Below are 27,168 nucleotides of genomic sequence, written 5' to 3'. Positions count from 1 at the left end.
AAAATGTAAAATTACTCATTGTCGACAGAGGTAGCATCTAATGACATTTCCATGGTACATTGAGAACCTATCCAAACACAGTTCAATACTTTTTGTCTTGTTGCACTTCTGTCAGAATCTTTTACTTTACATCACATAATAATTTTACAAAAAAAGTTCAGTAATTGCTTTCTTATTCTATATACAGTCATTTTCTAAATTGTAATTTTACCTGACATTTCTTTCTAAAAAAAAATTGTTTTCTTTTCTAGTGTGACAGTGACAGTGATCAAGAAGAAAAGGTAAGACCTCATCTTTTTTGGTATTTGCATTTATTGCTACTCTTTTCTCTACTGCCGTAAGATATATATATATATATATATATATATATATATATATATATATATATATATTTATATATATATATATATATATATATATTAACTAAAACTTTGACTTCATTTCCTGAAAATTTATATTGACCTTTATTATTTCATTTTATGGCAGAACACTTTAAAATGAACTTAAAATTCTATTTTACAGTATATTTTCATGTACCGTACTTCATATTGTAAACATACTTAAACTACTGACTAAATAAATAAGTGAAATCTCCCCATTGACTTTTTTGTTTGAGTCAGACAAAACAGATGAAAACATTGCGCACCTTCATCTAGATGACAGACAGGTGCACTGTTTGTCTACCTGGCTTGGGCAGATATGTGGCATCACAAATGATGCTGTTGGACACAAAACAGATCCAATACAAAACTATGTGGATAAGTTGTAAATTTAAAAAAGGCTAGATGGCAGGCCCAACCAGAAAATAATAAGAATATATTAGATATTCAAACTAACGCACCAAAGGAAAAAAGCAGCAAAAAGAATACAGATAGAGAACATGTACCAACACAGTATTCCAATATCCAAATATAAAAAGTAAATGCACACATACAAGATAGTAATGTCACAGATAACATCAATACATAAACAATTAAAAGATTAATAGCATAAAACTATCATAAGATACAAATGCTATTAATGATATCACCATGTGCAGAGGCCCAGGGAGAGCCGGAGGAAAGGTCCAAGCAGAACCCTACATGTATCGGCAATTATTGTGGCTTCACTACGGGACCAATTATGTCATCAGCTTTCCACCTACACTTTTGTATGGTGACAAATGGAAAAGAGTGCTGAAGTACGTTCATATTTGAACTAGCCTCTGGTAAGACTAATGAAACTCTAAGGCCTCTTTCAGATGGCCATTAGCAAACTTATCTGTGTGCTTGATAGTGAATATGGATAACAGATGGATAGAGTCTGTGTGTGGTATGCACTTATTGCACCCCCATTCACTGATTCTTGTAGGGAAAAACTTACAAATATAAAGTAGAACATGCTGCACATTTCTCAGGACAAACCGATGGTCCATATAGAAAATCACTAATTTAACTGACTCATCTAATTGAATGGGTCAGTGTTCAATTTGGATGCTGTCCATTCTAAACATCAACCTTGCAAAATTAGCTTAAAGGAAAACCAAGTCCATGTATTATATAGCAACTTCATGTTTTGAAATCCCATATTATTTTCCAAGGAAAAATGTAGTTTGTCTCCTCTCAGCTCGTGAGTGGGCATGCCAAACATTTTTGTGTTAAAATAGTAGATGAGAATTTTTATTTTTATATTGCCAGTAGTAATACTACCATATCATTAATTATCTTTAATTATAAAATAAAATGTTTAACAATGTAAAATGCGTATATTTTGTTTGTTCATATGAACAGGGTTTTCCATGGAAAAATGTATGTTGCATGTGTGGTAAAATATTATATAATTTCCTGAAGCTGCTGAGTTGAGGGATCTCTGGTTCTTTCCATTTCTTTTACACCTTTTGGAACTAATCCTACTCATGACCATGGTAAGTCTATCACTGGACCTAGATGGTACTGTCAGTGAGGTTGACACTTAACCTCTGTGGCCTCTGATTGGCTGCCACAATCACATGTTGGAGCTACACGCCATCACTGTAGCTCTGGAAGAAAAGAATAGTATTGGACCACGGAGCCACTAGCCTGAGAGCAGCTTTGGATTTAAAACCCATGTATATATATTTTTTATTTCAACACATACTTGGCATATCTGAATTTGTTTCCTAAGCTTATAAACCACTTTAAGTACATTTACCGTTACATATTTCTTTAAACACACAATATTTTATATGTCATTAAATGTTGCATATAGAACAATTGTGTTTTCCCTTTTCACCGTTCTTGACAACTGGAAATATAAGGAGCCAGTCATATATGGTACTTGGTGATATGAATATCTTTAGTATTTGCTTGTCAGCAAATAATTCACCTTGGCTGGTTTAACTGTTTCAAAATCAGCAACCAAACTGACAATTAAGAAAGAACTGACAATTAAGCAAAAACTAACAATGAAGCAATTATATCAAGTAGGTTTATAATAAAAGAATTACATTTTCAAAAGCATAAATTGAATGGGCAGTCCAGGTAAAGGCCTGCTTTGCTTGAGTAGATCCAATTTATGATGAAGATGTCTATGGCAGAGTGAATATGCAATATCTTTAGCATCAAAGATCTAACCTTCTTACCATTTCACCAATGGTGAATTGAGCTGTATTTTGGTATATGGCTGCTAGCCTATATCTGATGCCAGCCCTCGGATGCTAGTTGGTGGCAATATGGAAGCAGGGATAATAGAAGAGGATCCTAGTGGAGAATATCCTGCCTTATTTAGGTCAATGATGGTCAAATGGAAAATAACCCAAAGCGTCCACACCAACTGGTAACAAAGTGTACAGACAATGAATAGGAGTTATCCAGTGATCCAATAATTTCCCAGCCCCAAGGTATGTTATTGGACACTGTAACATAAAGAAACAGGACAATTTGCTGATATTCAAAGTGAGTGAGACAACATTCATCTGAATTTGGCCTCCCTGTTGCTGCGCTTTTCTCATGAAAGCAACCTGGACCTCCAAGTGAATATGAACATTAATACAGTGTTAATATTTCTTAGTTTTTTTTTTTGTTTGATATGAAATAAACAATTAGTGATGGAAAAATGTGGTGGAACTGTCATGTATTAAGTAACAGCAGGTTTTCTGAAAAATATTGGTAATATCATTAAGTTAAAGGGAGTCTTTCACCTATACTGACCGTTTTTGAACACTAACACCATTCTCAGCATTATAGTACCCAGATGTGAATGCTACTTACTGTTTAGCTGTCCGTCGCTTATTTCCTTTAAAAGACACTTTAATCCAATATTCAAATTAGGTCTGAAGGTGCCCAGGGGCGGCGTTCAAGCGGTCGGTGCCCAGGCCCCTCTTTGCTATTCATATGAAACCCCTCCCCTTTAAACACTCAGGCCGGCCCTAGGTTCTTTCTATTACCGCCTCCCTTCAGTGTGAAATGCCGCGCCTGCGCCGTGCATCCGAATCACGGCGCCTGCGCACAGCATTACCCATTATGGGCATCGGCATCCGAGCGTTTATTGCGCATGCGCCGGCCCCAACATCCCGATCTAGCCGGCGGCTACTTCCGCTGGCTAGATCGGGATGTTGGGGCCAGCGCATGCGCAATAAACGCTCGGATGCCCATGCCCATAATGGGTAATGCTGTGCCGCTTGAACGCCGCCCCTGGGCACCTTCAGACCTAATTTGAATATTGGATTGAAGTGTTTTTTGAAGGAAATAAGCGACAGACAGCTAAACAGTAAGTAGCATTCACATCTGGGTACTATAATGCTGATAATGGTGTTAAAACGGTCATTATAGGTGAATGACTCCCTTTAAGACCCTGTTTATACTTGCATTAATAGAGTCGCTCAGGGTTTCTGTCAAGCTATCTGGCATTTTTGAAGACAAGAAGAGTTCAATCATAGCTCAGCTTGAAATACTTGAAAAAGGTCCTGTGGTAGAACGAAAACATTACCACAATTTTTTTGACATGGGTGCTGTGGATTTTGTCTTTTTATGGCTAAATTGGATTTTCAATCTGGATCATAGTCGCTGGCAAACTCATTCTCAGCCTCATTTTTATGTGATAGTGCTTCTTATTTGATTTTATATATATACACACACACACACTTTCCTACTGATTACAGATTTTTTTCTATTATATCAAAGCAAAATAGATGCTATTTATTTTACTCCTTATATAGTGCTGACATATTCCACAGCACTTTACAGACTGTGTCATTTCTTGCTATTTCAAGTGGAGCTTACAATCTGATTTACCGGTCAGTACCGTATGTCTTTGGAGCGTGCAAGGAAACTGGAGTACCTGGAGGAGACCCATGAAAACGTAGGAAGAACATAAAAACTAAGGCTACTTTCACACTAGCGTTTTTTCCGGATCCGTCATGGATCTGCAAAAACGCTTCCGTTACAATAATACAACCGCATGCATCCGCCATGAACGTCATGTATTATGTCTTCTATAGCCATGATGGATCCGTCTTGAACACCATTGAAAGTCAATGGGGACAGATCGGTTTTCTATTGTGCCAGATTGTGTCAGAGAAAAGGGATCCATCCCTATTGACTTACATTGTGTGTCAGGACGGATCCATTTGGCTCCGCTTTGTCAGGCGGACAGCAAAATGCTGCAGGCAGTGTTTTGGTGTCCGCCTCCAAAGCGGAATTGAGGTGGAAAGGAGCCAAACTGATGCATTCTGAGCGGATCCTTTTTTATTCAGAATGCATTAGGGCAAAACTGATCTGTTTTGGACCTCTTGTGAGATCCCTGAACGGATCTCACAAACGGAAAGCCAAAACGCTAGTGTGAAAGTAGCCTAAGATTTCGTCCTTGGTCACAGTCAACCCTAGTACCCAACTGCAAGTCACCAGTGCTAATAACTGAGTCACCAAGCTGCAACAGTAATTCAGTAATGCACATTGTCTTTGAATTGTAAAGGCTATATATATATATATATATATATATATATATATATATATATTTTGGGCATAAAATTCATGATCGACCAATGACTAAACCCATTTGGCTGTCCTGTAGGGGGAGCTAAAGGTGTGGTCACTATAGGTGCATCTGCTATGAACATATGTCTATTTTCCAGATGGTGACTTCAACAGCCAATGGCAGAAGTCATGCAATAAAACAATATATAAATTGTAATACTGTGTTTGCAGTATATCTGATCACTTGTAAGGCGTGCTCTGTGCAATTTGTAGGATGCACCACAAAGCAGATTAAAGTCAGACATTCCCCATTACAAGACCCGAAATGTCTTTGCCGTGAGTCTCCATTTTGCCACCATTCACAAAGGCAATGTGAAAGTGTTTACAGTCCAGGGAGTGGAGAGGGTTACCTGCTCAATCAGGGGTGAAGACCATAAACAAAAGCTTTTAAACTGATCTTTGAATTAGATAGCTGCTCTCCCACAGGCCTGAATAAGAAATGATTTGATTTTACAATATTGATAATACTATCTATCTGTATGCGTTTTTTATGTAGTGTTTTTCATATACAGTACAGACCAAAAGTTTGGACACACCTTCTCATTCAAAGAGTTTTCTTTATTTTTATGACTATGAAGGCATCAAAACTATGAATTAACACATGTGGAATTATATACATAACAAACAAGTGTGAAACAACTGAAAATATGTCATATTCTAGGTTCTTCAAAGTAGCCACCTTTTGCTTTGATTACTGCTTTGCACACTCTTGGCATTTTCTTGATGAGCTTCAAGAGGTAGTCCCCTGAAATGGTCTTCCAACAGTCTTGAAGGAGTTCCCAGAGATGCTTAGCACTTGTTGGCCCTTTTGCCTTCACTCTGCGGTCGAGCTCACCCCAAACCATCTCGATTGGGTTCAGGTCCGGTGACTGTGGAGGCCAGGTCATCTGGCGCAGCACCCCATCACTCTCCTTCATGGTCAAATAGCCCTTACTTTCAAAGTTTTCCCAATTTTTCGGGTGACTGACTGACCTTCATTTCTTAAAGTAATGATGGCCACTCGTTTTTCTTTACTTAGCTGCATTTTTCTTGCCATAATACAAATTCTAACAGTCTATCCAGTAGGACTATCAGCTGTGTATCCACCTGACTTCTCCTCAACGGCACTGATGGTCCCAACCCCATTTATAAGGCAAGAAATCCCACTTATTAAACCTGACAGGGCACACCTATGAAGTGAAAACCATTTCAGGGGACTACCTCTTGAAGCTCATCAAGAGAATGACAAGAGTTTGCAAAGCAGTAATCAAAGCAAAAGGTGGCTACTTTGAAGAACCTAGAATATGACATATTTTCTGTTGTTTCACACTTGTTTGTTATGTATATAATTCCACATGTGTTAATTCATAGTTTTGATGCCTTCAGTGTGAATCTACAATTTTCATAGTCATGAAAATAAAGAAAACTCTTTGAATGAGAAGGTGTGTCCAAACTTTTGGTCTGTACTGTATCTTTTTCCATGTTTTGTGGGTCCCCTATTCTCATAGACCATGTGATGTTTTAAGTCATTATGTGATTGATGCAACATATGGTTATAGGGAGTGGGTCACTAAATGTCATGAGTAAGGACCGAAGCCTAGTGGTCCAAAACGCATAGACTTTATATGTGATCTTGTACTTGGATTTTACCGCAACAAAAGTCCCTTAACAGTGGACTTTACAGCAATTTTCCCCTTTACACTGACCTCCATCCCCTTAACTGTGACCTTCACAGCAGCCTTCCCCTAGGGTGGCCAGAGGTCCAGTTTTAGGCCAGACAGTCCGGCTTTCAGACTCCTTGTACTCGTCTGGCGCAGGGCCTAGATGGACACAGGGATGTCCTTTTGAACAGCTCACTCTCATAAAGCAGCACTGTGATGTCTGAGTGTGAGATGCAGGAGGAAAGTCACCTTTCGTCCCACCCCTGCAGCTGACAGAAGTTGATTTTTAACTTCATTTTTTCAATCAATCCCTGTCGGCTGAGGAGTGGGAAGAGATGTGGCCTAACCGGATCGGGGGAGTGTCTTAGCGGGACCTTGAAGTTGATTTTTAACTTCATTTTTCAATCCCTGTCGGCTGTGGAGTGGGAGGGGGCATGGCCTAACTGGATTGGGGGCGTGTCCTTTTGAACAGCTCACTGTTCTGGCTGAATGTGAGCTGCAGGGAGAAAGTCACCGTCCCTCCCACCTCTGCAGCTGATAGCAGTTGATTTTTAACTTAATTCATTCAATCCCTGTCGGATGAGGAGTGGGAGGAGCGTGGCCTAACCAGATTGGAGGCGTGGCTTAGTGGGACCTGGGGGTGGGGTTTCAAGTCTGTTTTTTCAGGGTGGCCTGAACTGTGACCTTCACAGCACTCCGCTCCCTTAACAGTGTCATCCACAGCTATTAAGCCATGGATTTCCGTTAGAGCTCACCTACAGCAGTAAGGAAAAATGGCTGGGTTATTATGGAAACCTGGAGTAAAACTGTGTATGTGGAGGCTAATGGCCTGAGAGATTCTATTGGCTGATAAGGGTCATGTGACCAAGCTTCTATTGGCTAATGCATTTTTTGGGAATATCTCAGGAACTTACCGTCCTAGAGAGCTGAGACCTAGTCTGAAACCTTCTCAGACACCTGATGTACCTGTGTGCCAAATTTTGTGATTGTAAATGTGATGGTGAGGATTCCTTAAGTGGACATACATACACACACACACATACACTCAGCTTGGTCATTTTGTCGATATCCATATCTGCTGGCACTCCTTACATATTTTTTTATCTTTTGAGATTTTATGTGGTGCTGCCCCTGCTATTATTTTATATATATATATATATATATATATATATATATATATACTGTATATATATTTTATAACCTTTATAGAGCTTGTAAATGTGGCTAAAAGAGAGTTGAGTGTGTCTGGCCAAGAGTGAAAACAAGTTGCTGTAAAATGCTCTTTTTTTTTGTACCTTTAAGTTTTGTAATTTTGTTACCTTAAATTCTCCATTGTCAACAGACAAGAAATATAAAGCGCATTTGACGCATATCATTTGTATTCAGCATATGCAGCCTGCTATAAAATAGAAGACATCATCATTTGAACAGGTCAAGCATATTCAGATGAAGACAAATGGTGCTTATTTGATTTCCTTAAAATCAGGAAATGAAAAAAGTGCTCTCTGGAGAAATCATGTTCTGCCTCACTTAAATGATAGACCGAGGCATGTAGCAGAGATAAGAACAAGCGCTCGTCTTGCGTTTTTATCTCTGAAGGACGGTCAGGACTGTCATCTCGCTGACATGTGCATTATCTGTGTCATTTTAAACAAAATGACCTGTGGAAAAGTGCACTCTGCTGTGACATGATAATGTGATGTTGGATGACAGGTAAAATATACACTTATAAAAGGAGGCTGTGTATTATTCTTTTGTTTAAGTGACAACTAGGTACTCCTTCCTGTGGATGAAGGGATTGTCAGATCTTAGTGGAACGACCCTAGTTGACTTATCAAATCTAGAAACTCAATGAATGTATTTATGAGTGTTTCAGAATGTATTATGCACAGATTTGTTTCAGACAGGGTCAGAAATAAAAGAATGTACTTGTACTATGTAAATTACGGGACAGAAGTCACCTAACCTTAGCCTCTGAACATTTAGTTCCATATCAATTTCTATTGTATATGCATTAAAAATAATACAATTTTTATTTTATTTTTTATATATATATATAAAAATAAATAAATATATATATATATATATATATATATATATAGATAATGAAAATCCGCAGCACTCCTTAAAAATGAAAATGTGCTCTTTATTCACACATATCAAGTGACAACGTTTCGGTTCTCTCACAGAACCTTTCTATATATATAAGCACCAGGGTATCAGTTGTTATAAAAGAAACTAACTCCCTGTTCTGCCAGGTTAGTTAGTGGGATCATTCATATGAATGATCCAATGGACGACTGATCATCTGCGATTGGGCCATTTATTATCTCAAAATTTATTTCAATGGGTCCGCATCAGTATGTCCGTTCCGTAGCCCCGCAAACGAAATAGAACATGTCCTATTCTTGTCCGTTTTAGGCATTGTTACAACGGATCAGCAAAAAAAAAAAAAGGATGGCATACAGATGACATCCTTTTTTCCTTTTTTTTTTGTGGATCCGCAATTTCTGGACCGCAAAACACATACGGTCGTGTGCATGTAGCCTAACTCTGGAGGACTTCTAGAATTTTTGCATTGCATAAGCTGCTATTGTTTTCAGATCTTCCTCATCATCATCATCTCTCTCAAAGTGGTTAACAAAATATTAATATGCTTCTACAAAACCTTTACCTACAAAAAAGATAAAAAGTACTGATAAAAGATATAAAGTATAACAGATTGTCAGGCACATAAACGCACCGTCTAACACTTTCATTGTTCCTAATTATGCACAACATCACCTTACATGTGTTTTGGAACCTGTATGCTCATTCAGGTGTGGAAAATAACATCTCTACTTTGTAAATAAGCTCATGGCTGCAATCTCTGTCATCTTCTGCTATATTGCTGCAGAGTTTCAGCTGCTAGTTACTTTATTGCTCGTGTTATAAATTTGCCTGTGAACATCATGTTAAAATCAGCTGCAACTCATCAGAATTTCCAGGGTGCCGACTTAATTAGACACTAATACATATAGCATAGGAAATAGTGCTAAATATTTATAATGCTAATTAAAACACTGCAACTTTTTGTTAGAAGAAACACTAAATGGCCTTAGGAATGCATAATCTTTTATACTTTACCTTTAAGAAAGGCCGAAGATGAATTTTAGAAAAATACATTATTAGATATAAAAAAATAAGAAGGCAAACAATATAAATGAAGGACAATATTTAATGAAGTTATTTCTTTATAAAACAGTCATTTAGATACAATAAAGTGTACTCCTGATTATAAACATTTTTGAATAAATCAAGCTCAATAAATGTTAAAAGGCTTTGTAACATAGCATAGTAGCGGAAAAATGCTTCTTTCTCCATATATGAAGCTCCCATGCTCTTCTTTCCTGCCTTCTAAACTGTTCACCTACTCTCAGTTCACTGATAGAATCTGTCTACAAGAGGAGACGACTCTTCAGCTTCATTAACATATAAGTCAATAGAGTGTGGAGGAGTATTTCATCCCATATTGCCAGGGTTTGGCAGAGGGGTAGGCGAAGGTAGAGGCTTGTCTTTAGGACACAACTTTGCAAACGTTTTGGGGAGGCAAAATTGTATGTATTAGAGATTTAATGCATATCATATTTTCACTGATCAAATCTGTCTTTAAGAGGAGATATTTTTTCTTCTTCTTTGAGAGATCATCCCAACCATAGATGTCTTTTGAGAGTGGAAAGGGGAAGAACAGGAGACTTGCTACTATATCGCCTACATATGGAAGAATTGTTTCTGTAGCACAACTTCAAAAATAACAGCAGCCTGAAGGACAGCAGTACTAAACAATATAGCTGTGAATAAAGCACTGGGGTTAGGTAGAAAACTTACTAGATCCATCATCAGCACCTCTGTGTGGGTATTGCAACTAACTCTGGGTATTTGAGAATCGGTCAGAATCCCCAGTTTATATTTATATTGGAACTGAGATCCTCTCCACCACAAACCTCATAGATAGGTTATACATTTTTCTATAGTTGATAGTTACGTTGATAGTCACTACAAATACTGTAAACTGAAAACATAGAAATCAGTTATAGAACCTCAATGTTTGCATTTCATCGCAAAGTGATTTTTTTTGTAAAATTCGACAAAGCAGCCAAATAGAATTTTTGAGAACTTCATTCATCTCTTGTTTTATATATATATATATATATATATATATATATATATAAAATCATTCTCAAAATGGGAGAAATACTAGAGAATGTATTTTGTGAGACACTGGATGATGACATCAGAGGCCAAAATAGGGTTAGGAATTGCACCTACAAAACTACTTGATGACCAATTAGTTTAAATCAGATGAATATTCAATCACTGGTATTAAAGTCCTCTTCATTCTCTTCCACAATTAAGAACGTCATCAATGTATCACATTCTTATTTTTGTATATGGGATAATGATGTCATGAAGGTCCGATATTTTGTGTTATGAACAAATGGTTTATTTTTAGTATTTCTATATAATATTTGTATTAATTTATGTATTACTTATTTATTTATTACTTTCCTATCCACAGGATAGGGGATAACTAACTCATTCCTAGGGGTCTGACTACTGGGACCCCTACCAATCCCAAGAATGGGACGATCCCATTTCTCTGATCTGATGAAGCCACAAGTTGAGCAAGAGCCTTGCTGCTCCATAGGTTATCTATGACACTGCTAGAGATAGGAAAGTGCTCAATACTCAGGTATTTATGAATGTCTCATAGAAAATGCATGGAGTTGGCAGGGTTCATGCTCGACCTGCCACTTCATCAGATCATGGGAAAAGGACCCGCGTTCTTAGGATCAGTGGAGGTGAGAGCAGCTGGACCTCCAGCAATCAGTTAGTTATCCTGTAGATAGTGTATAGCTTGCAAACTTTGCACATCCCCATTATTCATATCTTAATTGCTGTGTATTTTTCTTTTATCATGTGTTTATATAAGTAGCATAAGGTGTGGGGGGGGGGGCAGAGGGACAGATTTCCAGGTCACCTGGGCACTGGTACAGACAACGCCATTTACTTTGGTGCAGGCAGCACACTGCGCACATCTCGTCATTGCCATTCAGTGAATCATGCACTGAATGGTGATGGTGGCATGTGCGCAGTGCACTGTTTGCTACAGAGTGAATGACATTCACTCACTAGTATTCTGCGCACTACATGCAGGCTGCCTCAGCCTCGAAGATCCAGTTGCATGTGCACTGATAAGTCATCAGAGCACTAGCACCTGACTCTAGGCCTCAAATCCTAAACCAGGAGCCACTCCAGTGTGAAGCAACTAGATGTAGAACACAGTCCACCAATACGTTTTTTATTGTTGTTTAAGGGGAAATTTGAGTGTGCTGGAGGCTGTGGGGCTATACCCAGTGTCTAGGCATTAGAATTGGGACTCGTTTCATAATGGAGGCTAATAGAGGTTTATTAATGTTTGGCTTAAGTTGTTTGCACAGCAGGCTCAGAGTAGTACTAGTAAAATTCTCATGAGCCTGTTGTGTAGACTCCATGTAGGCCCCCACATTAATAATCCTCTATATTAACTCTACCAAGCACCAACAACCAAGCACCATATATGTATTGTGCTTGGTGCTAAACTTTAATTCAGAGCGTTAAACATATATGGCGCAAAATTAAAACTCCATACGCCTGGTCGTTATGGTGTTAATAAGGAGGACTGAGCACTATGCAGTAAGCAAAGAAGAAGGCAGAAACCACTTCTGCCTTCTCCTTTGCTCCCTATATTTCACTCAATGAGCACTGTTAAATGAATAGAACAAATGGAAATGCTGTTTCTTTTAGCGGACCCGGCAATCACATGATGGCCAGATGTCTCAGGGACAAAGATGCTAGATCATAGCAGACCCTGATCATCTCTGTCTGTGTAAAAAATGGCACGTCCAACGTTAGAAGGCACAATTAGGCTTTAGCGAATCGACCTTCGGATCATAGAGCTGAAGTCGATTTGTTCAAAAACTTAGTTTGTAATGCTGTTTCGTGGGATCCGTGTAGCAAAACTTCATCTGAACCAAAGTTGCCCAAGACTTCAGTGAAAGACTTCAGTATTCCTATCTGCATATTCAAAAACTTGCTAAACGGAGCCCATACGTTTTAATACTGTACAAAAACAACATTACAAACAAGTTTTTAACTAATCGACTTCAGATCTATGATCCGAAGCTCAATTTGAACAAGCCTACGCACAATACTTGGCTTGCCCTGGATGGTGTCAACCTACGCCATGCAGTGTATAAATGCACTCCAGCTCACTTCCAATAAGTTAGCCTAGTGCACGGAAAGGATCAGGTTGAGTCCAGCAAACGATAATAAAGTATAATCTAGCACCCATGTTAAAATTTCTGTTGTGCTTTATTTAGTTTCATAGTAAATAACTTACAAAGATAAAATCCTTCACCAAAGCATTTGTTGATGTGTTTCGAACACAGGTGTGGTCTTAATCGTAACTGAGTGAGACTAGTTAAAGAATTGCCCAACAGAGCTTGTCTCACTCAGTTACGATTAAGACCACACCTGTGTTCGAAACGTGTCAACAGATGATTTGGTGAAGGATTATGTCTTTGTAAGTTATTTGCTATGAAACTAAATAAAGCACAACAGACATTTTAATGGAGGTGCTGGATTATACTTTTACAGATTTAATGTAACAATGAGATTCAACTAGGCATGGTTACACTGCATCTCAAGTATCCTGTCAACTTATATGGTGCAGCACAATTCTTTAGTATACTGCAATATTGTAGAATAGACAATCATGAGCACTTTTAACTTGTCATTTCTATGATACGCTATCTCCTGCTGCCAGCTATATGACAGTGAGCAATTTTTCTCTGGTTTCTGGTCGGGTCCAATGGTTGCTCTGCCACATTAGAAGACACCAGTATTATAAATGTCACTTGAAATATGGGGGTCCTGTTACAGATTGTGCCTTGGAGCCCAGTAGCTTGAAATCTTCACATGCCACTGATATTACTACACTGAGACTTGAGTCCCACTCTAAAATAACTTGAAATGCAATTGAAACAAATATAGTTTTACTTTTGGTATATCAAAGGACTATTACTTCCAAATGTAGTCAAAGTAGGAATTTCTTCATAAAGGGCCAATTGCTTAATGATAGGAAAAAAAAGTGAACTGGAACTCTTGTAATAGTCATTTGGGGCTGATCAAATGAGTCATTTAAAATGTTATAAAAAGGAAATAAATAAAAAAACAGGCAGAGATTTATTAACCCCTTAAGGACCGGGCTCATTTTCACCTTAAGGACCAGGCCATTTTTTGGAAATCTGACCAGTGTCACTTTAAGTGCTCATAACTTTAAAACGCTTTGACTTATCCAGGCCGTTCTGAGATTGTTTTTTCGTCACATATTGTACTTCATGACACTGGTAAAATGAAGTAAAAAAAAATATTTTTTTTGCACAAAAAAATACCTAATTTACCAAAAATTTGGAAAAATTTGCAAATTTCAAAGTTTCAGTTTCTCTACTTCTGTAATACATAGTAATACCCCAAAAAATTGTGATGACTTTACATTCCCCATATGTCTACTTCATGTTTGAATTGTTTTGGGAATGATATTTTATTTTTTGGGGATGTTACAAGGGTTAGAAGTTTAGAAGCAAATCTTGAAATTTTTCAGAAATTTACAAAAACTCAATTTTTAGGGACTAGTTCAGGTCTGAAGTCACTTTGCGAGGCTTACATAATAGAAACCGCCCAAAAATGACCCCATCTAAGAAACTACACCCCTCAAGGTATTCAAAACTGATTTTGCATACATTGTTAACCCTTTAGGTGTTGCACAAGAGTTATTGGCAAATGGGGAGGAAATTTGAGAATTTCATTTTTTTGTCTAATTTTTAATTTTAACCCATTTTTTCCACTAACAAAGCAAGGGTTAACAGCCAAACAAGACTGTATCTTTATTGCCCTGACTCTGCCATTTACAGAAACACCCAATATGTGGCCGTAAACTACTGTACGGCCACACAGCGGGGCGTAGAGTGAAAAGTGCGCCGTTTGGTTTTTGGAAGGCAGATTTTTATGGACTGGTTTATTTACACCATGTCCCATTTGAAGCCCCCTGATGCACCCCTAGAGGAGAAACTCCCTAAAAGTGACCCCATCTAAGAAACTACACCCCTCAAGGTATTCAAAACTGATTTTACATACGTCGTTAACCCTTTAGGTGTTGCACAAGAGTTATTGGCAAATGGGGATGAAATTTGAAAATTTCATTTTTTTGCCTAATTTTCAATTTTAACCCATTTTTTCCACTAACAAAGCAAGGGTTAACAGCCAAACAAGACTGTATCTTTATTGCCCTGACTCTGCTGTTCACAGAAACACCCCATATGTGGCCGTAAACTACTCTACGGCCACACAGTAGGGCGTAGAGTGAAAGGTGCGCGGTTTGGTTTTTGGAAGGCAGGTTCCCCCCTGATGCACCCCTAGATTAGAAATTCCATAAAAGTGACCCCATCTAAGAAACTACACCCCTCAAGCTATTCAAAACTGATTTTACAAACTTTGTTAACCCTTTAGGTATTGCACAAGATTTAATGGAAAATAGAGACACAATTTCAAAATATCACATTTTTGGCAGATTTTCCATTTTAATATTTTTTTTCCAGTTACAAAGCAAGGGTTAACAGCCAAACAACACTCATTATTTATGGCCCTTATTCTTTAGTTTACAGAAACACCCCATATGTGGTCGTAAACCGCTGTACGGGCACACGGCAGGGCGCAGAAGGAAAGGAATGCCATACGGTTTTTGGAAGGCAGATTTTGCTGGACTGGTTTTTTGACACCATGTCCCATTTAAAGCCCCCCTGATGCACCCCTAAAGTAGAAACTCCAAAAAAGTGACTCCATTTTAGAAACTACGGGATAGGGTGGCAGTTTTGTTGGTACTAGTTTAGGTTACATATGATTTTTGGTTGCTCTATATTACACTTTTTGTGCAGCAAGGTAACAAGAAATAGCTTTTTTGGCACGTTTTTTTTTTTGGTTATTTACAACATTCATCTGACAGGTTTTATCATGTGGTAATTTTATAGAGCAGGTTGTCACGGACGCGGCGATACCTAATATGTATACAATTTTTTTTATTTATGTAAGTTTTATACAATAACTTCATTTTTAAAACCAAAAAAATGTTTTAGTGTCTCCATAGTCTAAGAGCCATAGTTTTTTCAGTTTTTGGGCGATTATCTTGAGTAGGGTCTCATTTTTTGCGGGATAAGATGACGGTTTGATTGGCACTATTTTGGGGTGCATATGACTTTTTTTTCGCTCGCTATTACACTTTTTGTGACGTAAGATGGCAAAAAATGGCTTTTTTTACACCGTTTTTGTTTTTATTTTTTTACAGTGGTCACCTGAGGGGTTAGGTCATGTGATATTTTTATATAGCCGGTCGATACGGACGCGGCGATACCTAATATGTATACTTTTTTTTTATTTATGTAAGTTTTACACAATGATTTCATTTTTGAAACAAAAAAAATCATGTTTTAGTGTTTCCATAGTCTAAGAGCCATAGTTTTTTCAGTTTTTGGGCGATTATCTTGAGTAGGGTCTCATTTTTTGCGGGATGAGATGACGGTTTGATTGGTACTATTTTGGCGTACATGAAACTTTGTTGATCACTTTTATTACCTTTTTTGGGAAGTAAGGTGGGCAAAATTTCAATTTTCTCATAGTTTTTATTTTTTTATTTTTATGGCGTTCACCGTGTGGGGAAAGTAACATGACCGTTTTATAGATCAGGTCGTTACGGACGCGGCGATACCTAATATGTGTAGTGTATTTTATTTTTTTAATTTTTATTCAGTGATAAATGTTTTTTTTTTTATCTTAACTTTTTTCACTTTTTTTTACATTTTTGTGACCCAGACCCACTTGGTTCTTGAAGATCCAGTGGGTCTGATGTCTGTATAATACAGTACAGTACAATATATATTGTTCTGTACTGTATTTTACTTACACTGAACAGATCTATGCTTTTAGCACAGATCTGTTCAGCACCATGGACAGCAGGACGCCTGAGCAGGCGTCCTGTTGCCATGGGAACCTTCCCCGTCTGCTCAGAACTTCGCAGACGGGGAAGGGTAAGCACGAGCTGAGGGGGGCTCTCTGGGGGCTGTCGGGGGGCTCTCTCCCTCTCCATCGGGGGGCTGCAAAGGCACAGCAGCCCCCCGATGGAGAGGGAGGGAGCTCCCTGACCGATGACAGTTAACTTTTTCCATACAGCGGTATGGAAAGGGTTAAACGGCTGACATCTGCACAGATGTCAGCCGTTTATACCAGGGTGCCAGCAATGTGCTGGCACCCTGGTATACCCACTAGAAGCCAACGATCGTTCATGGGGAGGCGGGCGGGGGATCGCGATCCCGCCTGCCGCACCGCCCGCCTCCCGCAACGCCCCCACCGCCTGCGACACCCCCCCCGCACCACCCGCCGGCATAAAATCGTGCAGGGGTGCAGTGAAAAATATTGATTTTAGCCACTCTAAAGTTTCTGATCCCCGCGGTCAGGGACCGCGGGGATCAGAAACTGCAAAAAGCGCAGCAAACCGCAGGTCTGAATTGACCTGCGGTTTGCTGCGTTCGCCGATACGGGGGGGTCAAATGACCCCCCCCTGCATTGTTATGGGATGCCGGCTGAATGATTTCAGCCGAAATCCCGTTCCGATTAACCCCTGGGGCGCCGGAATACAGATTTGAAGTCAGGACGTACCGGTACGTCCTTGGTCCTTAAGGACTCGGGAAATAGGGCGTACCGGTACGTCCTATGTCCTTAAGGGGTTAAAACCGATGTGAAGGAAAACTGGCTTAGCTGCCGATACCAACCAATCAGATTTCACCTTTCATTTTCCAAAGGAGCTCTGAAAATGAAAGGTGGAATCTGATTGATTGCTATGGGCAACTAAGCCAGTTCTACTTTACACCAGTTTTGATAAATCTCCTCCTCAGACTGTAAACTTATGTTTGTAATATAACAGTTCAGTAAAATATCAATCAGCAAAGTCAGCAATAAAGAGGCAAAGCCAATTAGAACTAGAATGGATCAAACTTCATAGGTAACGGTAATGAAATATACAGTACTTAATTGGGCTGGAGCTGTTATCGCCCTTTCCAGAAATACAGAACGTTGAAACAAGTCTCTTTTCTACCATTTTCACTGTGTAGGATGGAGTACAGTTCTTCGGTAGCTAAAGGGCTATGAAAGGTTACATTTTAATTGGACAGGCAACCTTTCAGACTTACCCAATTTGACTCCTTTATCTCTGAAATTGAATGGTAGAGGTAGTGTACTCTAATCTCAAAAATGATTGATATAATGCGGGTACTATGATTGAAAAAATACATCATTCCCCCCCCAGTTCAACCTAATATTCAGCAGTGCTGATTCACTGGTATAGGACAAATCAAGTCACCATTTTAAAGAATGTCACCAAAATCATTTTACTAAATAAAAACAGATAATAAATATAATTTTTTTCTAATCTGTTTTACTGTAGACAATTTAATTCTTTTTTTTTTTTTTGTACATGATTATGGGGGCAGCCATCTTGCCTGAGAGAGAGAGTAGATAAGCTGTGACCATCACCTACTGAGAATTGTGTGACCCTATGTTGTCTATATTTTTTCTCTTTTTTTTTTCTTCCTCCACCTCTTACATCACATAATTCCATTAGTAATGGAATTCTTAGCCTACCATTCAACCTCGACCTTTCCTACCAACCCCCCAAAAATTTCAGTAAAGCAGTATCCCCAATACATTAGATATTCTTAAGGAATCAACATCATAAACATATTTAACTAAACATATCATTTCAGGCTGCTGTAGCAGATCTTGGGGAAAATCAACAATTTTGAGCAGAATAAAACTGAGTACTAAATTCCTGCCTCTTTAAATTTCTTTTTCTGAGAAAAAAAATGCATAGTTTGGATAAACATTAATTCTGGCCCAAAAACAACAGCTGTTTTGCAATACTGGCCAATTTGAGCAGTTTATCATCCCCAGACAGCAAAAATTTTACAAGAAAATGGCGCAGGTTGCCACCTACTATCTTCTTCTGAAGCCATGCCCAATGAGTCCTTTCCTTAAAAAAAAAAAGTCAGAGAATGACTCACAACCAAAGGACTCAACAATCCATCTTGTAATAAACTTTATAATATTCCTATCTTCACTTCCCTGTCTGAAACCAGACAATCTGACATCTGGATCTGCTCTCCCTATTCATAACTGTTTTAGATAGTTTTTATTTCTTGTAAGGGTTCAATTTTATCCTCCATCAGCCCCATCTATTCTTGCACCTCTTCCAATATATCCTGTTTTTTTTTTTGCAAGTCCACCCTTAAAATCTGCAAATCTATTTTAATTGAACTGCTTTGTTCATTTATAGATTTGATACTTGATACTTTTAAATCTCCAACAAACTTTCCCTCAAAGATGGTTCAGAGTCTATTGTGCTTTCATTACCTCCTCCAGAGGCATACTGTACCCTAAAACAGATCTAAATAATTTTAACTGGAATAATCTGTCCCTTTAACACACTCCGCCTCCAACATGTCCTCCTTGTTATTCTCCTCAGGGAATTTCTTGCTTATATTTTTGGCAAAAAACTTTCCAACAGCATCAGCTGTTTTCTGAGAAGCAGCTTGTGGCGAAGAAAAAATTTATCCATTTTGCCCACTCCAGAGAGTCTATTATCTGCAGCAGCTTTAGAAATATTTGGGGAGGAGAACTTAACCTTCAATGTACTCAGAGAGTGAGTGACTTTTATCATTTATCCTTGAACCCTATAATCAAGTTGGTTGAGGCAACTTTTCTTTGTTTTTTGTTTTTTTATATACATTAAATATAGCCCATAGAAGGGGAATAATGAATTAGGAGTCAGAGTTCAGCATCCAGAGTTATTCATCAAAGTACTGCTATGTCTAGCCTTCTTCTTCACGATTCCTTATGGCAGGGATGACCAACCTGCAGCTCTCCAGCTGTTGAAAAACTACAACTCCCACCATGCCCTGCTGTAGGCTGATAGCTGTAGGCAGTCTGGGCATGCTGGGAGTTGTAGTTTTTCAACAGCTGGAGAGCCTCAGGTTGGCCATCCCTGCCTTATGGCAATACTGTGGCTCCACATTCTTTTCAATTCTGTTTTGCCATCTAGCACATTAAGACAGCTCCATTCAGGCTGACAGACCAGGAAAACCTCTCCAGTGCTCTTGACGGTCTCTATTTCCATGGTGAGGTAGTTGGATATTTAATGCTGAAGTAAGACCAGCACTGCATAAAGGACATGCTTGACTACACCAAGTGATATCTAAAAACAGTGATCGGCTGCAGCAGTTACATGTGGTAGTCAGGAACATCATCATGGTTCTTACTTCATAACATTCCTTGCCTTTAGGTACTTTTTTTGTATCTTGGAAAGACCCTTTAAATTATTGCCAATTGCCTCCTATTAGGTGAAAAATCCTTCTTGACTCCACATATTACAATCTGTATAAAATAAAGCAAATTCTGTTGGGGAACAGCTGGATTGAGGGTAAAGGTTTGAATCCATAGCCAGAATTGTGTTTTTAATTTCTTGCTTGAGAATTATTATTATTTTTTTTAATGTAACAGTGATTATGTCATTAGGCAAGGCAGAAAAAATTGGGTTTTATAAATGCTAATAAAATGCATAGGCTACACTAGCTCAGCAGTTATTTTGGGTTACAGGCCATAAAATATACACAAGAACACAGGGTGTCTAGCGGGCACACAATGAACAGTGAGGTTAAATACTAGCAACTAGCTGTGCTTTAATGATTTCTGTTCTAGTATTATGTTACTTTTAGATGTGCAGTAAACATTTCTGAGAGCTATTATTATTCTGGAGGAAGATTAAGAAAGCTGTAAAACAAATATCACTGCATCCAATAAAAAAGAATATAAAAAAGCACTTTTAAATAGCACTTTACAAATGGCCAAATTAAATAGTACTGAAATTACATTACAGTCATACATTACTAATAATGGCAATAATAAATTAAGAATATTATCCTGCATTCTGTGTAGATGGTGCTACTAATTCCAAAGCAAAAGCCTTAGAAAAAACATGCTTTTGTAGGTGAGCAAAGAATATAACATTTATTCTATCTGGCAACATCTAAGATAATTTCTTTTTTCTATAACTGGTGTTTATGGTGTTGTTATTCATGTACTTTGTATGTATTTCCCTTTCACTCCCTAGCTATATATCATTTTCTAACTCTAACTTTCCAAATCTACAGTGTACATACTACTGTATAGAGGCAGACCATGCAGTTGCTATAAGGATATTGGAGAGAGTGGCTCCACTCTTCCCTTTTCCCACCCCTTTTCCCTTTGAACCTTTGCAGCATTCTCCTCTCTGAAGGAATTTACATTTTAGTAAAGAAGAGGTTGGGAATTGGCTGAAGGATCATGGACTGTGAATAGAGGGGGGGAAACGTATACCTCTGTCCAGGTGCGGACTGGGAACTTAAAGTGGCCCCATTTTGTAGGAAGGTTCAAATTAACAGAAGGCGGGACAACACAAGTAGGAGGGGTAAACAATATCATAGTGCAAAATACCATCCCAGCAGAACCAAAAAACACAGTGCAGCACAATATACTACCCCAAAAGCTGGCCATCAATAGCTACTAGTTTCTGTCCTCCTCCAGTTCCAGTCAAAGGTGAGATGCAGGCCAAAGCAGTTGAATTCTGGAGGGCATGTGTGGTCACTGGTCAGATCCATTAGTACCTGAATCTCACAGCATTAATTACTGTTAAGAGCTCATTATGTACCCGCCCAGTGGCAGAGAGGAGGGCTTAGGTGGCCCCCTGGGGCATTGGCCCAATGGGAAATTTCCCTGTAGTTTGAAATATAAAGTCCTATTTCAAACTATATTGGTGTCCGTCCTCTTTCTACAGTCTCAATCTAAAGAATGCTATGTTGAACTACCTTATAGTTTACATATTAACTTTTGCTTTAAATATTAATGGCAAATGAATATTGTACATGCCAATATGGTGTAGCTAACAAGTTATGCCAGGTATAAGGAAATTTCTTATAGGCCAATTCCTGATTTACAACACTTATAGAAAATTTATATAGTCGCTAAAAGTAGTGAAGGCCTTGATAAATGTATCTTTCTGTTAATTGCCATTATGCCCAAAAAAATTATATAATTTTATGGATATTGATTACTTTAAACTGCACCGATTCAGCATCAGCTTCCCTGTGACCTTGGACTGATTGCATTAATCATTATAAGTGGGCTACTGAAATGGCAACAAGAACTACTTCATTGCGTCGGCCGGCATGGTGACGTACAGGATTTTGTGCGAGATCTTCAATCAAGGTAGCGGCGGTCGGCCCGTCACAAGCAAATGTATAAATATGATATTTATTTATTTTTACACCATTTCAGGGAAAATCTTTTTTTTTTTTGCTATCATGAAGGACAAGGAAATTCGCCTTTGCGGAGAATTGAACGTTCCCTAAAATTCAGATCCCGGTCCACTTTGTGGACTTTGATTTGCTGAACAATAGTCGAGAATATTGACTAGCTGTGGATTGCATTTGGTTTTAGCATTGTATTAAGTCTTCCATCCAGAGTCTACTGACCATTGAGGCAAAGTCAAATTTAGCTGAATTTTACAAGTGGGAATATAGGACCAAAAATGATTTGATTACTGTTTACTTCCCATTCATTGAGAATTAGAGGATGAAGTATGGCATAGGAGAGTGACAGAGATAGTGAGCAGTGCAGATTGTAAATAATTGAAAGACTAGTTCTTCCATGGATGAATTAACAAGGCAAAAAATGGCACTGCAAGGTCTTTATTTTATTGTTCCCCTTAAGATATCAGATTGTATAACACCCCAGAGTTGTGTTACTGCACGCCTCTACCCCGCTACTATCTTCTAGAGCCTTTATTCTGTCATCAGATATGATTTTGCTCATGTCCTCCACAAATGTACATATATAGCTATGTTAAATGCAATTGTTCATGTAATTAGCTTGGTTACAAGCAGGTGGCAGCAACTCATTGGCAGGGACAAGTTACAGTTTAGTGTATCTAAGCTGGAATGGTTTATTCCAGTTTAACTCCCCCTCTGTGGAGAAGTGGGCTGGACCCACATCCTTCAGTATGGGTTTAAGTCAGAGTGCCAGCCACCCCCTGCTAGGGGAAGGCTGTGTGATAGTGTTCAGGAGAACCCCTTCTTAGGGAAGATAGCAATAACATAGTCTCGGGTGAGACATATCCATATATATACCCAGTCTGAGCACCTTCAGCTCTGCTGGATGAAGATAGCAGAAACTACAGCCAAACTCCAGAGTTGCAGGAGGAAAGCATCCCCTGAGAATCCATCTGTGAGATAAGTCCAGAGTCCTAGGAGAAGCCTATTCCTCCTCAGCTAGTCTGTCCCTACACAGCAGAAGTTACAGATAAGTGCAGAAGCTAATCCTGCCACAGTTACAGAGCTACCAAGCAGACGTTTATCCTGCAAGCTCCACATTTAAAGCAGAAGTACTCATTCCTGCCAATCATTGCCAAAACCTGCTGGGACCAAGAGACCAAAGCTGTATACTGTTTAGATGCAAGTTATTTCAAGTAAAGCAACGTTTGAACTTCTCTATTACTCCTACTATCACTGCACTTGAATTTATTGCAAGTGAGTCAGCAGCCAGGAGTCCGGCCGTACCCAGGTAGGAGACACTGTGACACAACTACCACCAAACTACAGAGACATTATAGGTCATTTCCCCACTCTGGCACTCCTAACCGGGACGTTATAACACCTTGGAAGGGCCCTGGGATAGTACCCTGCACAAGCTGCAATTGGCGTCACGGCAAATACTGAATATTATCCACTCGTACTTGGCCACTGCAATTGTGAACACGTTCTTGAAAAGTCAGTACAGTTAGAATTTATCTTTAAATAAGTTTGGACACAATTTCTTATGCAATAAAACACATGCAGTAATTATTAATATGAATCATAGTTGTAGCACATGTATAATCCTGATATGCAAAGCATAGGTCACTGTGAATTGAAGTGGTTTTAAATGTCACATTTGCACACACAGTGCATGCTTTATACTTCCTTATACTCATATTTCTTAGGCTATATGCATTTAAGAATAGACGTTTGGCATTTCAAAAAGCACAAGGACAAATATTCTGCTCATATTAAAATTCATGTTGCTTGTAAAGACAGCTTTATCACCGTCAGTCAAACTGTAATGTGAAATTAGTCTTAATGAAAATACTTTGGGACAAATTTATTGAGACCAGTGTTTTAGATGTCGATCTTAATAAAGCCCTAAGCTGGTGGTTGTTCCACCAAAGTTATGTAGAGGCGCTGGTGGATCCTGCGCCAATTGTAAATGTAAGACTGCTGCCTTGCTATCTTACATTTAGACCTTTTCTACACATGAAACAGACATGAAAAATAGCAAATCAGACAGACCAATCGGCCTATCCCCTCCCACGCCACACCCACAATTTTAGACCTGGCGTGAGTGGGGCAAAGTAGCAGATAGCGACACAACTAACCATTGTGCCACTATCTGTGCCAGACATATGCCTAATTTAGTCATATTTCAGTATAATAAATGGCTCCCTTTCTCTTAGGGCTCATGCACATGACCGTTGGGTGTTTTTTGGTTCACAAATTGTGGATCGGCAAAACACGGATACCAGCCTTGTGCATTCCGCATTTTGCAGAACAGAATGGACAGCCCCTAACAGAAGAGTCCTATGCTTGTCCATAATACGGACAATTATAGCACATGTTCTATTTTTTTGCAAAACGGCCATGCTGACATACAGACACAGAATGCATTACCGTTTTTTCAGTGGCTCCATTGAAGTGAACGTCTCCACATATGGGCCGCAAACAAATGGAGCAGACATAGAAAAAAAAAATGTTCATGTACATGAGCACTTAAAGGGGTTCTCCAGGAATTATTTAAAATGGCCATCAGCAACCTGTCCTAGTATGTGAGCAGGACTGCCTAGGGAGGTGAGGGGGACAGCTACGAAACTTGATGGTTAACGCGCTAAGTAATGGATAGTAAGAGAAAGATAACTAACTTTTCAATGGACTTCAATGCCTTTTGTCATGAGATAACCACTGTGCCATGAGTTATCAGAGTCAATTTTAGCTTGGCTATATCTGTATATTGTAGTTGTATCATACCTTCCTTATTAACTGAGTAGATTTTGTTCCACAACTTTTTTACAGATGCTTTGCTTTAGCTTCTTGATTTTGAAACAAAGAATATGAACAGTGGTGTAGTAGATATAGTATATCTAATCGCTGTGAACACCTTAGAATGCTGATTTACTTCCAGCATGTGCTGTAATTTCATCACATATCCTACTCTGGTCATGAAGGTGTCTCAGTCATTGGACCTGGATACAGCCTGCATGTGCATAATTTCAAAACAGCACAGATGGACTACTTCCTTAGCACTTTATATTGACCATGCATGTGAAGAGCTGTGCATGTGAGAGTATAAGGCTTGTTTCACATCTGCATTTATGCTGATCTGGCAGGATTTTCCCTCCAGGAATAGCCTACCAGATCTGTCATTGCTGGGTGCTGCCGGAATTCCTTGCAGCCCTATTCACTATAATGGGGTCCGCTGGAGTCTGGGCGCAACCCATCAAATATGCAGAGAAGCGGCTGGATGAAGTATTTGCCTGGTTGCGTCCAGATCTCTGCCGGTCGCCATTATAGTGAATGGGGAAGGACAGAATTCCGGTTATGATGGATACGGCAGGCTGTTCCTAGACAGAACAGCCTGCCAGATTTGCATAAATACACATGTGAAACAACCCTAAAATTGCATTATATCCAGGCAAGTTGTGATAATCTTAAAAAAATATATATAAACTGCAAATATGATTGTATTGGAAAAGGGACACAGCACATCAACTTACAGTATAACAACTATGAAAAGTGGGAAGGGAGCACCTTGGTTGGGGCTTCTTTGCTGCCTCAGGGTCCAAGTGCTTTGTGATCATTGAGAGAAAAGTAAATTATAAGGTGTATCAAAACATTCTCCTGGAGAATGTAAGGGCAGCAGACCAGTACCTCAAACTAAAGGCACATAGTGTAAAGGTACAAGATAATAATGCAAAACACATAAGTAAAGCAACTAAATAGTTGAAAAAGAAGATTTTTGTTTTGGAATGATCACGTCAGAGTTCTGACCCTAACCCTACTGTAATACTATGGCATGAGCTATGCACGCAATGTATCTCAAAAATACTGAACTGAATAAGAACTAAAACACAGTTGCAGGGAGGAATGGCCCCAAGTTCAAGCTCAACATTGTGCATGTCTTATAAAGGAGATAAATAGGTTATTAAATTCAAGGATTCACTTACTTTTTCTCCCTGGTCTGTGAATGGTTACTCAATGTGCTGAATAATAGACATGAATTGTACAATGTTTGTGTGATTACTTTAGATTGTGACAACCTACAGATAATCAGATGACATGTTATTAGTAGTGCTGAGGGAATCGAAGCCTAACAAATTGACTTCGATCAGAATTTCAGGAACAATTTGATTCGTTGTAAAGATGAATTTCTGAATCAATTTTTCCTGAAATGGCAGTAAAAAAATAAAAATAAAATACATACTCACCTCATCCATTTGCACGTGAAGAGGCCGTCATGGCCATCTTCATAGCAAAAACCGCACAAAATCTTGTGCGGGGTGATCTATGATGTCCACATGGAGGCATGCAGCCCAGGAGTGTTTACTTCATCAGTAATGACGTCACCATATCCGCCCAGTGTGATGACATCATCATTTCACTGTCCGAGATTTTGCATGGTGTCTCTAATCAAGATGGCTGCAATGGCCTCTGCGCAAGCAAATGGATAATGTGAGTATTTATTTATTTATTAACCCCTGAAAGGCCTAAATTGTAGCCTCAGATACCACGGTCAATGATGAATGCAGCATCTGGGGGGTTCAATGAGGGGAGCCGCGTGATTGCCATTGCCTGTCATTGCACCCTCTACATACAAAGGAATGGGCTTTGTGACAAAGTAATTCATCACAAATCAAATTTCTTTGTGAAATTCGGCGAAGTAGCTGAATCAAATTTTTCAGAACTTGGCTCATCTATAGTTATTAGTAATTCCAAAGGCTTCATATCACTTAATTTTTTTTCAACTGTACTTAGAATATAGTGTTTAATCTCTTAGTGACGACACACATTTTTTTAAAATCACATTCCAAGATCTATAGCATTTTAGTTTTTTTTTAATCAATGCACTTGTATGGTCTTATTTTTGCAGGACAATATATATATATATATATATATATATATATATGTATATACAGTACAGACAAAAAGTTTGGACACACCTTCTCATTCAAAGAGTTTTCTTTATTTTCATGACTATGAAGGCATCAAAACTATGAATTAACACATGTGGAA

General features: G+C 38.7%; 1 long non-coding RNA gene across 1 annotated transcript; it reads left to right on the top strand.

Annotated features, from left to right (window-relative positions):
* Positions 1–10,219: 10,219 nt before the first annotated feature.
* Positions 10,220–26,701, top strand: LOC120993443. The gene is made up of 4 exons (XR_005777264.1): positions 10,220–10,231; positions 17,989–17,993; positions 22,045–22,057; positions 26,571–26,701. It is a non-coding gene; the product is annotated as an uncharacterized LOC120993443 (long non-coding RNA).
* The last annotated feature ends 467 nt before the right edge of the window (positions 26,702–27,168 follow it).

Source organism: Bufo bufo, chromosome 3 (assembly GCF_905171765.1).
Source record: "Bufo bufo chromosome 3, aBufBuf1.1, whole genome shotgun sequence".
In the NCBI taxonomy this organism is placed as follows: Eukaryota; Metazoa; Chordata; class Amphibia; order Anura; family Bufonidae; genus Bufo; species Bufo bufo.
This window is presented reverse-complemented; position numbering and strand designations above follow the sequence as displayed.